Genomic DNA, 13,025 nt, shown 5'->3' with positions numbered 1-13,025 from the left:
TCAGGCTCCTCTGCTGGGAGCCTGCTTCTTCCTCCCCCACTCCCCCTGCTTGTCTCTCTGTCAAATAAATAAATAAAATATTAAAAAAAAAAAAAAAAGAAAGAAAGGTCTTGCTAGGTCAGTGCAAGCTAAAGTACAGCACTGGACTGAGTCAGAACTGACTGGATTCACCGGCTATTATTCACTACCTATGTGACCTTGGACAGGCTACATCAACTTCCTAAGCCTGTTTGTTTATTTTTTTAAAATAGATAAAATGGGTATAAATAATAATAGAAGCAACTTTCACAGCGTTATCCACAAAGAGCTAATATATATAAAACATTTAGGGCCGCTTGGGTGGCTCAGTCAGTTGAGGGTCTGACTCTCGATTTTGGCTCAGATCATGGTCTCGGGGTCATGAGATCACCCTGCGTTGGGCTCCAAGCTCAGCAGGAGGTCCGCTTCTCTCCTTCTCTCTCTCCCTTTGCCCCTCCCCCTGCTAGCACGTGCTCTCTCTAAAATATACAAATAAATCTTAACAGAACAAAGCACACATTTAGCAAAGTGCCTACTGGCCTATAGTAGGCACTCAACACATGAGAATAATCACTATTTATATATATGTTTAATTTCTACTACTTGATTAAAAATTCCTTAAGAGCAGGGGTGCCTGGCTGGCTATGTCAGTAGAGCATGCGACTCGTGATCTCAGAGTCATGAGTTTGAGCCCCACGCTGGGTGCAGAGATTACTTAAAATGAATAAATAAATTAAAACTTAAAAATAAACAAACAAACAAATAAATAAAAATAAAAATTCCTTAAGAGCAGAAACTTAGGTTCTGCATCCAACATACCAAGCCTAGGTCCTTACGAATCAATAAAGCGTGTGGTGTGTTCAAATGTTGCTTTCACTAGGAGTTTTAGCAGTGAGGACATAGTGGACGTCTCCTATTTCACCTAACATCCCATTTTCTTTAAATAGCACCAGTTTTCCTTTAGGAATCATAGCCGGCTTCCTTGGGGACATGTGACCCACCCAGGACAGCGACAGTGATGCCTGGCACTTCCATGGAGCTCTCAAGGGTGGCTCTTTCCCCTAGGGCTGCACAGCTGACACAATGTACAACCCAGAGTGGTTAGAGATCATTTCTGCCATTAATGAGGAGAGCCTGATGAAGAAAGCAGAGCTGAGGGGCACCTGGGTGGCTCAGTCGGTTAAGCACTTGCCTTTGGCTCAGGTCATGATCCTAGGGTCCTGGGATCTAGCCCCACATGGGGCTCCCTGCTCAATGGAGAGCCTGTTTCTCCCTCTACCGCTTCCCCTGCTTGTGCTCCCTCTCTCTCTGTCAAATGAATAAATAAAATCTTAAAAAAAAAAAAAAAAAGAAGCAAGCAGAGCTGAGAGACAATTCAGCTGAGATCATTTGAGGTCCTGGATTCAGTGATGCCTGAAGCCACAATCACCTTTTGAACATCAGTTACACGAACCACCAAATTCTCATATTACGTGTAGGCTAGTTTGAGCTGGCTTTTTGTCTCTTTGGATTGAGAAAAATCCTGGCGATGCCTGGCTGGCTCAGTTGGTAGAGGAAACAACTGCTGATCTCGGGGTTGTGAGTACGAGCCCACAACGGGTGTGGAATTACTTAAAAAACAAAAAACAAACAAACAAACCCAAACCAAACCAAAAAACCCCACAAGGCTAACAGATACAAGAAATCTTTCTTTACCCATTTTATACAGGAACAATGATACCCCATGACGGTGCTTCATTTATACTGACCTCTAGCACGACCATTTCTCTATATACTTGTTCCTCCTTTTCTAGGGCCTAAAGCTTATAAACAATCCTCTGAAATTGTCACTGTAAACCACCTTGGCCAGACTATCGCCTATAAAATGGGGTGGGGAGGGGGATACCGACCATGTACGTGTCTCCCCTCAGACCACTGATTTGTTCCAAGACCAACATAATAGGGGAAAAAATGGAAGCAAAGGGTGTAATTCTCCTGGATCTATCAACAGTGAGTACATGAATGGTAATATTGAAGCAATAACACAAGAAAATATAAAACCCAGAACTAAGGTCCCTGTGATTCTCCTTGTCGCACCGCACTGAACAATGAGGATAGTGGTAAGGGAATGAGAGCAGCCCACGGTGTCTTTGTTCCGTGTACTGTAATTACTGAGAGCTGCAGAGGGCCCCATGGCACTGGTCCCCCAGCGGCCACATTCCAGCGCTTATGCTCCTTTCTCTCTCATCCACGTGGCTCCGGTGGGAGTTGCCCCACTAGTACTTGCTACAACTGATTGGGCAAAGGGTTATCCTATCCAAGTGGGGCCAACGGATCCTATCCCCGAGAATTTAATTGAGCTGAACACCAAGAAAGTTAAGTCATTCTTTTTCTGGTTGTCCTGTGGACTGAGGAAGACAAAAATCTACAGATGGAAAGAAAAGCTTGGAACAGACACAGTGAGAAAAGCTCAGATGAGAGATGGAAAGAGTCCTGAGGCTTCCAGTGCCTGGTTTGTCCCCAAGGCCTTCCTGTCTTTAGTTTCTGTGAAACACCTTAGTACCCTCTTTTTGCTGATGCTGCTTCCAGTTGGGTTTCTCCACCTTACAGCCCAAAGAACCCTGGCTTCTAAAGCAGCAAAGAAACGGCACATTAATATCAGAAGTCAGACAGTGAAGGACAAATTTAGATCAATGTTTTCCTTTAATCTTAAACCTGGTTTTCATTTTATTTCATTTTTACTTTTTTTTTTTTAAGATTGTATTTATTTATTTGAGAGAGAGAAAAAAAGCATGAGCGGGGGAGGGGCAGAGGGAGAAGCAGGCTCCCCACAGAGCGGGGAGCCCAACGAGGAGCTCGATACTAAGACCCTGGGATCATGACTTGAGCCAAAGGCAGATGCTCAACCGACTGAGCCACCCAGGCACCCCTTAAACCTGGTTTTTAAAAGTTTAGTCAAAAAGCCGTACTGTAAAACAACCTACACAGTATTCAGTTAACAGACATTTACTGAGTACTAGCTGTGCATCGGTAAGCCTAATGAAACCTAGTCCCTGTGAGTAAGTGACGAGGAGGCAAGCACAAGGTATTAGAGGAACACAGAAGAGGGAGTTCTACCATCAAAAAGAACAAAATCTTGCCAGCTGCAACGATGTGGACGGAACTACAGTGTATTATGCTAAGCAAAGTAAGTCAGAGAAAGACAAAGATCATATGATTTCACGCACATGTGGAATTTAAGAAACCAAACACATGAACATAGGAGAAGGGAAGGAAAAAGAAAATAAGATAAAAACAGAGCGGGAGGCAAACCGTAAGTGACCCTTAACTATAGAGAACACACTGAGAGTTGCTGGAGGGGAGGTGGGTGTGGGATGGGCTAACTGGGTGATGGGCATTAAGGAGGGCACTTGATGTGATGAGCACTGGGTGTTATACGTAAGTGATGAATCACTAAATTGTACTCCTGAAACCAAGACTACGCTATATGTTAACTAACTTGAATTTAAATTAAAAAAAAGAGGGAGTTCTAAATCAGACTGGGGATGGTCAGAAAGACTTCCTGGAAATGGCTCTCACAACAGGTTTAGAACAAAGGTTCACAACCACAGCACTGCAGTCATTTGGGCTAGAAAATTCCTTGTGGGGGGGGTGGCCTACGCACTGAAGAAGGTTTAGCAGCATCCCTGGCCTCCACCCACTAGAAGCTGGTAGCAGTTCTCCAGCTGTGACACCCAGAATGTCTCCAGACATTGGCATATATCCTCGGTGGGACGAAATCACCCCTGGCTGAGAACCACTGGTTTAAAAAATGAGGAGTTAGCACCATGGAGCAGGGCACAGGTCTTCTAGGTAGACAAAATAGCATGAAGCAAGAAGCAAGAAGTCAGCTAAGGGTTGGTGCAGAGATAATGCTGGAAGATGTGCACAGAGAGGCCAGCAGGAGCCAAGCACGGAAGGCCCTGGGACACTGCACTAGACTCAGAATTAACCTGAAAGCTATGGGAGTATCTGAAGGATTTCCTTTGTTGACATCCATTTATACGCTTTGATCTTTTATTTTGGGTGCCTGGGTGGCTCAGTTGGTTAAGTGTTGGTTAAGTGTCTGCCTTCCGCTCAGGTCATGATCCCAGGGTCCTGGGATCGAGTCCTTCATCGGGCTCCCTGTTCAGCAGGGATCTGCTTCTCCCGCTCTCCCTCTACCCCTCTGCCCTGCTTGTGCTCTCTCTCTTTCTCGCTCTCTCTCAAATAAACAAAATCTTTTTAAAAAAATCTTTTGACACTTTCAGACTCTCAGAAGAGTTCCACAAATAGTAAAAGGATCCCATATACCCTTCATCTAGATTCCCTAAATGTTAACGTTTTACCACATTTTTTATAATCCCTCTCTATATACATGAATAGATAAAAACTCTCTGAACTCCTGAGAAAAAATTATACCCTGGATGCCCTTATCCCTAAATAACTTCATTGTGTATTTCCTAAAAAGAACATTCTCTGGGCGCCTGGGGGGATCAGTCGGTTAAGCATCTGCCTTCGGCTCGGGTAGTGATCCTAGAGTCCTGGGATCGAGCCCCACATCAGGGCTTGCTCAGTGCGGAGTCTGCCTTTTCCCTCTGCCTGCCGCTCCCCCTGGTTATGCTGGCTCTCTCCCCCCGACCTCTGTGTCAAATAAATCTTTAAAAAAACAAAAAAATTCTTATATAACGATAGTAAAGTTATAGAAATCAAGATATTAACATTGACATAATACTATTATTTACAAACCCTCTTCCAATTTTGCCACTTGTCCCAATAATCTCCTTTAGCAAAAGAACATTCAAGACTATGTGTTGCACTGAGTGGCTAAGCTTCTCTAAACTTTTATTTACTTTTTTAAAAAGATTTTATTTATTTGAGAGAGAGAACGTGCGAGCAGGGGAGAGTGGCAGAGGGAGAGAATCTCAAGCGGACTCCCTGCTGAGCACGGACTCCCATGCACAGCTCACTCTCACGGCCCTGACCCTGGGATCAGGACCTGAACAGAAATCAAGAGTTGGACGCTCAACCAACTGAGCCACCCAGGAGCCCATTTAAACTCTTTTAATCTGAAAAAATTACTAATGCTTTTGGGTCTTTCATGACCTTGATTTTTTTTTTTAAATTTACATTTTAAAGATTTATCTATTTGACAGAGAGAGAAAGAGCTTAAGCAGGGAGAGCAGCAGGCAGAGGGAGAGGAAGAAGCAGGGTCCCCATGGAGCCCAATGCGGGGCTCCATCCCAGGACCCTGGGATCACGAGAGCAGGGACTCAACCGAGTGGGCCACCCAGGCGCCCCGCGTTGGTATTTTTTAAGAATACAGGCCAGTATACAGGCGCCTGGATGGCTCAGTCAGCTGGGCATCTGCTTTCAGCTCAGGTCACGATCCCAGGAGGGATTGAGTCTCCTATCAGGCTCCCTGCTCAGTGGGGAGGCTGCTTCTCCCTCTCTCTCTCTACCCCTCTGCCTTGCTTGTGCTCTCTCCCTCTCTCTCTGTCAAATAAATAAATAACATCTTAAAAAAAACCAGAAATTTATTAAAAAAAAAAAAAAAGAATACAGGCCAGTATAATGAGAAGGTCTCTCAGGGTGGGTTTGTCTGATGTTTCCTCATGATTAAATTCAGGGTTCAAATGGGGGAAAATGTCACGAAGTAATACTGTATTCTTAATATATCACACCAGGAGCACATGTTGATTTGCACCTTTCCCGGCCGGTGACATAACTCTGATCCTTTGGTTAAGTGCTGCTGGAAAGGTTTCTCTAATGTAGAGTTACTAATCTTTTTTTTTTTATTTTTAGAGTTACTAATCTTCTTTAAGATTTTATTTATTTATCAGAGAGAGAACAAGCGGGGGGGAGGGGCAGAGGGAGAGGGAGAAGCAGACTCCCGCGGAGCAAGGAGCCCAACTTGGGGCTCGATTTCAGGACCCTGGGATCATGACCAGAGCCGAAGGCAGCCACTTAACCAACTGAGCCACCCAGGTGCCCTGCTTTGCTTTATTTCTTAGCCTTCCTTTTTTCACAAGTAATATATGACTACATTCTCATTTTAAAAGACTGAGAGAATGTAATTACTAGCCTCTCTTCCCACTTTTCTCTCCCCCATTCTTTCAATTCACCTTCATTGCCGTACATAGAGTCATGTATGGACAAGACAGACAAGGTCCCTGCTCTCATGTAGTTTATACTCTAGTGATAAAAAGTGGTTGGCTCAGTCGGTGGAGCGTGTGACTCTTGATCTCGGGGTTATGAGTCTGAGCCCCATGTTGGGTGTAGAGATTACTTAAAAATAAAATCTTAAAAAAAAAAAAAATCTCCAGGGGCGCCCGGGTGGCACAGTCGGTTAAGGGTCCAACTCTTGGTTTGAGCTCAGGTCCTGATCTCAGGGTCCTGGGATGCAGCCCCGTGTCGGGCTGTACGCTCAGCAGAGTCTGCTTGAGAATCTCCCTCACTCTCCCTCTGCCCCTCTCACTCATGCTCTCTCTAAAAATAAACAAATAAATCTTTAAAAAAATTTTTCCAATCTACCAGTCTAAACCTTGATTACAGTGTATTTTGCCATTCGCCTCAGGACTTCAGTTTGCCTGGTTGTCATTTTTCCCCCTGAAACAAATCATGTTGCAATTAACATCCTAGTAACAAGATTTTTTTGGAACAGAAGATCAAATCTCTCTCCTAAGACGGATACCTACAGGAGGAACTGCTGGGTTGAATGGTGTGCCTACTATTTATTTTTCTAGATAATATACTTCTATACTATCCTCTGGAAAGGCCTTTTCAATTTAGACACCACCAGGAGTGCATGAGAATACTTTAGCAAAGACATTTAAAAGGAAAGAAAAAAAAAAGAGCCCCCCCCCCTCCAAAAAAGACTGAGAGGGGCCTGGGTGGCTCCGTGGATTAAGCACCTGACTTTGGCTCAGCTCGTGATCTCCGGGTCCTGGGATCAAGCTGGCTTCCGCTCTCTGCTCAGCAGGGAGTCTGCTTGTCCCTCCACCCCCCCACCCCACCTCCACCCCTGCTCACAGCCGCGTGTCCTCTCTCAGATAAACAGATGGGTAGTCTTAAAAAAAAAAAAAAAAAAAAAAGACTGAGAAAGACTGATCAGAGATGAGAGAAAATCCTGAAGAGGCTCATAAAAGTCAAGGGAGTTGGAGGAAGGGGACTTTTTGTTTAATGGGTACAGCGTTTCAGTTCTGTAAGATAAAACAGCTCTGGAGATGTTTCACAACCATGTGAACATACTTAACATTCTGAACTGTACACTCAAAAATGGTTCAGATGGCAAACTCTATGTTACGTGTTTTTCACCACAATAAAAAAGTCAAGGAAGTGGAATGCTTGAAGGAGGGGAGGGAAGTGTCAAAAGCTGCAGTGAAGTCTGATTAAAAAAAAAGGGGGGGGCGCCTGGGTGGCACAGCGGTTGAGCATCTGCCTTTGGCTCAGGGCGTGATCCCGGTGTTGTGGGATCGAGCCCCACATCAGGCTCCTCTGCTGTGAGCCTGCTTCTTCCTCTCCCACTCCCCCTGCTTGTGTTCCCTCTCTTGCTGGCTGTCTCTATCTCTGTCAAATAAATAAATAAAATCTTTAAAAAAAAAAAAAATGGCCAGGACGTGGGAGCGGACACCAGGGCAGAGTGTGGTTGCAAGCAGCTGGGAGGTGCCATGAAGGGCAGCTAGAGTGGAGCATGGGAGTGGAACCAGATCTCAGGGGTCCCGAGTGAACAAGACAGGAGGCAGAGGGGCAGGGGCTGCAGAGAATTCTGTCCAAAGCTTGATTTCAAAGGAAGGGAAAGAGAACTACCCTGAGAAGGACAGGAGGTTGTGGAAGTGTGTTGTGTGGGGGTAACTCCCTTCCAATGAGAAAGGTCCCAGGACGCTGATGTACAGAGAGGAAAGTGCCAGTGAAGGGGGGTCACTGATGCAACCGTGGGCAGGAGATCTGGAATGATGTTAAACAGAAGAGGGACACCTCTGAAGCAGGAAGGAAGAATGGTACTGAAAGCAGTCCAGACAGGTTTTCAAAAATCATGTCAGTAAACCTTAAAAAAAAATCAGATGACCCCTTATTCATTTACATGACCAGCAAAGTATATGGCTGAGTGATATGGTAATGTAAGCCCATAGGATGGAAGAATGTATCTATTTTAAATGACGCTTATGAGGAGTATGCAATAGAATAACGGAAGGTGAAAACAGAAGGACACAAAATTGAATACCGAGCTGTTTAAGAACATCATATATTTATGAATAATCCATACATAAAGAGACCAGAAAGAATGACCAAAATGTTACCAGTGGTTTTATTTGGGTATAGGATAAAGGTGGGTTTTTTTCTACTTTTGGTTACCAAAAACTTTAGTATGTACATTTTTTTAAAAGTCATAATTCAACTTTAAACAGTCTTCCACATTATGAAAAAATATGTACTTTTTAAATTTAGAAACGACTCGAGAATTAAAAAAACCCGGAATGCTTTTACTTTTGAAGTACAGTAATAAAAGATGGCAGAATTTGATCATACCTGGAAGTGTCTCCCATGGACCTGGTTAAGACTCTTATGTTTGCCTTTGGAATTAGAATGGACTGTAAGAGACCATGTGGTTTAACACCAAGGGCAGGAATCCTCTCCACAGCACCCAACAGTCAGTCACCCTGTGCTTAGACACTCCTGGGAAAGGTCAAGGGTGCAGCAAGAGCACAGATGACAAATATCTATCTAGCCCAGACTCATTTCTCTCATAGTATTCTAGAATGCCTATGTCCCTCTAAAACAGGGTACCCAGAGTTTCACATGCGGACTGACCAATATGGACACAGTGGGATTATTACTACCTTTCCTCTCTACTTCAATTAATGCAACCTAAGACTGGTCAGTCTATTCTGGATGGTAGCTACTGCCAACCAGACCCACACACAGGGGTGGGAGGAAGTGGAAGGGAAGAGAAAAAGTCAAGAAGAGGAGCTATCTGAAGTGGCTTCTATAGGATAGCAAAAATATCACCAAATAGCCATAAGTCATCTGCTCAACTGCTGACTTTACAATTTCTACCTCAATTAAATAAACAAATTATAATTTGGAACCTCTACCATAGGTATAACATTCATCAGAAGGAAAAAAAAAAAAAAAAGCATTGCTGCCTTCAACGCACCAGGTGTGAGAAGATCGCCAAGATACACTGTTAAGAGAAAAAAACTAAGGTACACAACAGTATATGTAACGTATGCCACCATGAGTAAAAAAACCCAACATGTATGTATTATATGCTTATGTATGCATGGAACTCCCCAGAAGGATACGTAGGAAATCGCCAACAGTGCTTGCTGCTGAGGAGAGGTAACTAAGGAACAGGAATGGGAGGATATATTTTAATTTCTTGAATTATCCCTTTGAACCTTTGAAAAAGATTTCCTTGGGGTGCCTGGCTGGCTCAGCTGGAAGAGCGGGCAACTCTTGATCTTGGAGTTGTGGGTTCAAGCCCCACGCCGAGTGTAGAGATTACTTAAATAAATAAACTTTAAAAAACTGTTTTCTGCGTATCTAATATTCAAGTAAAGATATAAGTCTATAACTATCCTAAATTATGAAAGTAAAGTATTAAAGTTAAAACATGTCCAGAATATTCACTAAATGGGTCATACACTATACATATCTTACGTCATATAACATATGATACACATGTTTAACCTGTCATATTCCTTTTTTTTTTTTTAAGATTTTATTTATTTATTTGACAGAGGGAGAGAGCACAAGCAGGGGGAGCACCAAAGGGACAGGGAGAAGCAGACTCCCTGAGGAGCAAGGAGCCTGATGCGGGACTTGATCCCACGACCCTCCTGGGATCGTGACCTGACCCGAAGGCAGACGCTTAACCGAGTGACCCAGGCATCCCACAACTGTCATATTCTATAGCAAAGTCTGGAAAAAAGGTACTCTTGCAAGAAAAAGCTGATCAAACTGAATGACAACAAAAGAAGCAGTAAAGGGGGGGCATGGTGGGTGGGTAAAACAGGTGAAGGGGATTAAAAGGTACAAACTTCTGGTTATAAACTAAGTAAGTCACAGACTTCCAGTTATAAATAAGTCGATGGGATATAAGTACAGCATGGGGAACATAGTCAACAATACTGTAATAATGTTGCACGGTGTACTGTGAGCACTGAGTAAAGAATGTATAGACATATCAAATCACTATGTTATACATATGAAAATATAACATCATATGTCAACTATATTTCACTAATAAAAAAATGTTTTAAAAAGAACAACAATGGGGAAGAAAGGGATAAAGAAAGGGGGGTAATCAGAAGGGGGAATGAAACATGAGAGACTATGGACTCTGAGAAACAAACTGAGGGCTTCAGAGGGGAGGGGGGTGGGGGAATGGGATAGACCGGTGATGGGTAGTAAGGAGGGCACGTATTGCATGGTGCACTGGGTGTTATACGCAACTAATGAATCATCAAACTTTACATCGGAAACCGGGGATGTACTGTATGGTGACTAACGTAATATAATAAAAAATCATTAAAAAAAAAAAAAAAGAACAACAATGGGGCACCTGGGTGGCTCAGTAGATTAAGCATCTGCCTCTGGCTCAGGTCGTGTTCCCAGGGTCCTGGGATCCAGCCCCGCGTCGGGCTCCTTGCTCAGCGGGGAGTCTGCTTCTGAACCCTCTCCTCCTAGCTCCTGCTCTCTCTTACTATCTCTGTCTCTCTCTCAAAGAAATAAAATCTTAAAAAAGAAAAAAAGAAGATTTTATTTTTAAGTAATCTCTAACACCCAATGTGGGATTGGAACTCACAACCCCAAGATCAACAGTCGCATTCTCCACCAACTGACCCAGCCAGGTACTCCTGCTTTTAGTACTTTTAATTTCACTCAGTTTTGCTTTATTGGTATTTTTCCCAATTTTTCTATAATGATCATGTTTTAGTTATACAATTAAAATAATAATGAAGTCAAAAATAATAACAATGAAGTCAACATTCATAGAGCATTTCTATACGCTAGGCACTATTCCAAGCATTTCTTGTACATTAACTCATCTAATTCTTACAACTCTCTAAGTTACTCTGTGAGGTCTGGACTGTCATTATCCACATTTTACAGATGAGTAACAGATACACAAAGGTTAAAAAGCTTGTCTAAAATCATATAGCTCGCAAGTGGTGGAGCCAGATTCAAACCCAGGCCGACGGGCTCCAGAGCCCAAGCTCTAACCACCATCCTAACCCACCTCTCCATTTGAAAAAATGCAAGCTGCAAAAGGCATGTTGTATGAATAGGATGGTCCCACTTTCATAAGAACAATTTAAAAAATAAAAATTAGGGGTGCCTGGAGGCGCCTGGGTGGCTCAGTTGGTTTGGCATCAGACTCTTGATTTTGGCTCAGGTCATCATCTCTGGGTGGAGGGATCAAGCCCTGTATCAGGCTCCGCACTCAGTGCAGAATCTGCTTGTCCCCCTCCTTTTGCTCCTCCCTCTGCTCAGTCTCTCTAATAAATAAAATCTTAAAAAAAAAAAAATAGGGATGACTGGCTCAGAGATTACTTAAAAATAAAATCTTTAAAAGAAATAAATAAAAATTACTATGTGTATTGTATACATTAAAAAAATCTAGACACTAAGGGCCCGGGTGGCTCAGTCGGTTAAACAGCTGCCTTCGGCTCACCTTCTCCCTCTCCCTCTGCCCTACCCCCTGCTCGTTCCTCCCTCTCTCCCTCGTTCTATCTCAAATAAATTTTAAAAATATCTAGACACTAAAATTTCACTTGTTTTTCTTTTTTCAAAATTTTTTATTTTAAATAGGCTCTACACCCAACGTGGGGCTTGAATTCATGACCCTGAGTTTAAGAGCTGCATGCCCTACCTAAGCCAGCCAGGCGCCTCATTAAGATTTTACTTTTGATCAGGTTATATATTCTGCAAGATTGTAAGTTTTTTAAAAAATCAGTTATCCTTAGAGCAAAGGACAAAAATTGAAATAACATTTCCCTTTTCCCCCTTGTTGCTATCGGGCAATATAGAAAGCAGGCCTAGAGTTTATACTCTGCTTCACTGCACTTTCATTTCATTTTACTTATATTTATATTTTTTATTTATTTGTCAGAGAGAAAGCAGAAGCAGGGGGAGCAGGAGGCAGAGGGAGAAGCAGGCTCCCCACTGAGCAAGGAACCCGACGTGGGACTCGATCCCAGGACTCTGGGATCATGACCTGAGCTGCCCAGGTCTCCCTGTATTTTATTTTTTTAAGTAATTTCTATACCCAACATGGGGCTCAAACTCATGATCCCAAGATCAAGAGTCCATGCTCTACAGACTGAGCCAGCCAGGCGTCCTTGTACTTTTTTTTTTTAATTATTATTTATTTAGCACTTTCATTTCATTTTATTTTATTTTAAAGTAGGCTCCATGCTGGGCATACCCAACATGAGGCTTGAATTCATGACCCTGAGATCAAGACATGAGCTGAGATCAAGAGTCAGACACAACCAAGTCACCCAGGTGCCCCTGCGTTTTCATTTTATATCAATGCTAATAATATTTTCTTAAGGAGGAATACAAATTCTGAAACTGATCTTAATGGGGTCTCAGGAGATCCCATTTTCCAAAATAAATGGCAGAGAACTTGTCTCTGTTGGCAAAGGGATGATCCGAGGGGGTGGGAAGCCACTAGTAAGGGTTAACAGCTGTAAGGTTCCCACCATAAAGTCAGCATTTACAAAACTCCAGAGACGCCAGGCATTGTTCTTTCTAGTTTCATTCATTCATTCGTTCATTCATTTATAGTAATTTCTACACAAAATGGGGAGCTCAAACTCACAACCCAGAGATCAAGAGTCACAGGCTCCTCCAACCCAGCCAGCCAGGCACCCTGGCATTGCTCTTTCTGAATCAAAACCCCCTTTATCAGATTAGAGATTCTACTGTTTTATCCTCTCTTGCACAACTGCATTCCTTCAGAGGTGCGGCCTCAAGAATTAAGGGGAAATTTAGATTTG

This window comes from Ursus arctos, unplaced genomic scaffold (genome assembly GCF_023065955.2).
Source record: "Ursus arctos isolate Adak ecotype North America unplaced genomic scaffold, UrsArc2.0 scaffold_21, whole genome shotgun sequence".
Taxonomy (NCBI): Eukaryota; Metazoa; Chordata; class Mammalia; order Carnivora; family Ursidae; genus Ursus; species Ursus arctos.
This window is presented reverse-complemented; position numbering follows the sequence as displayed.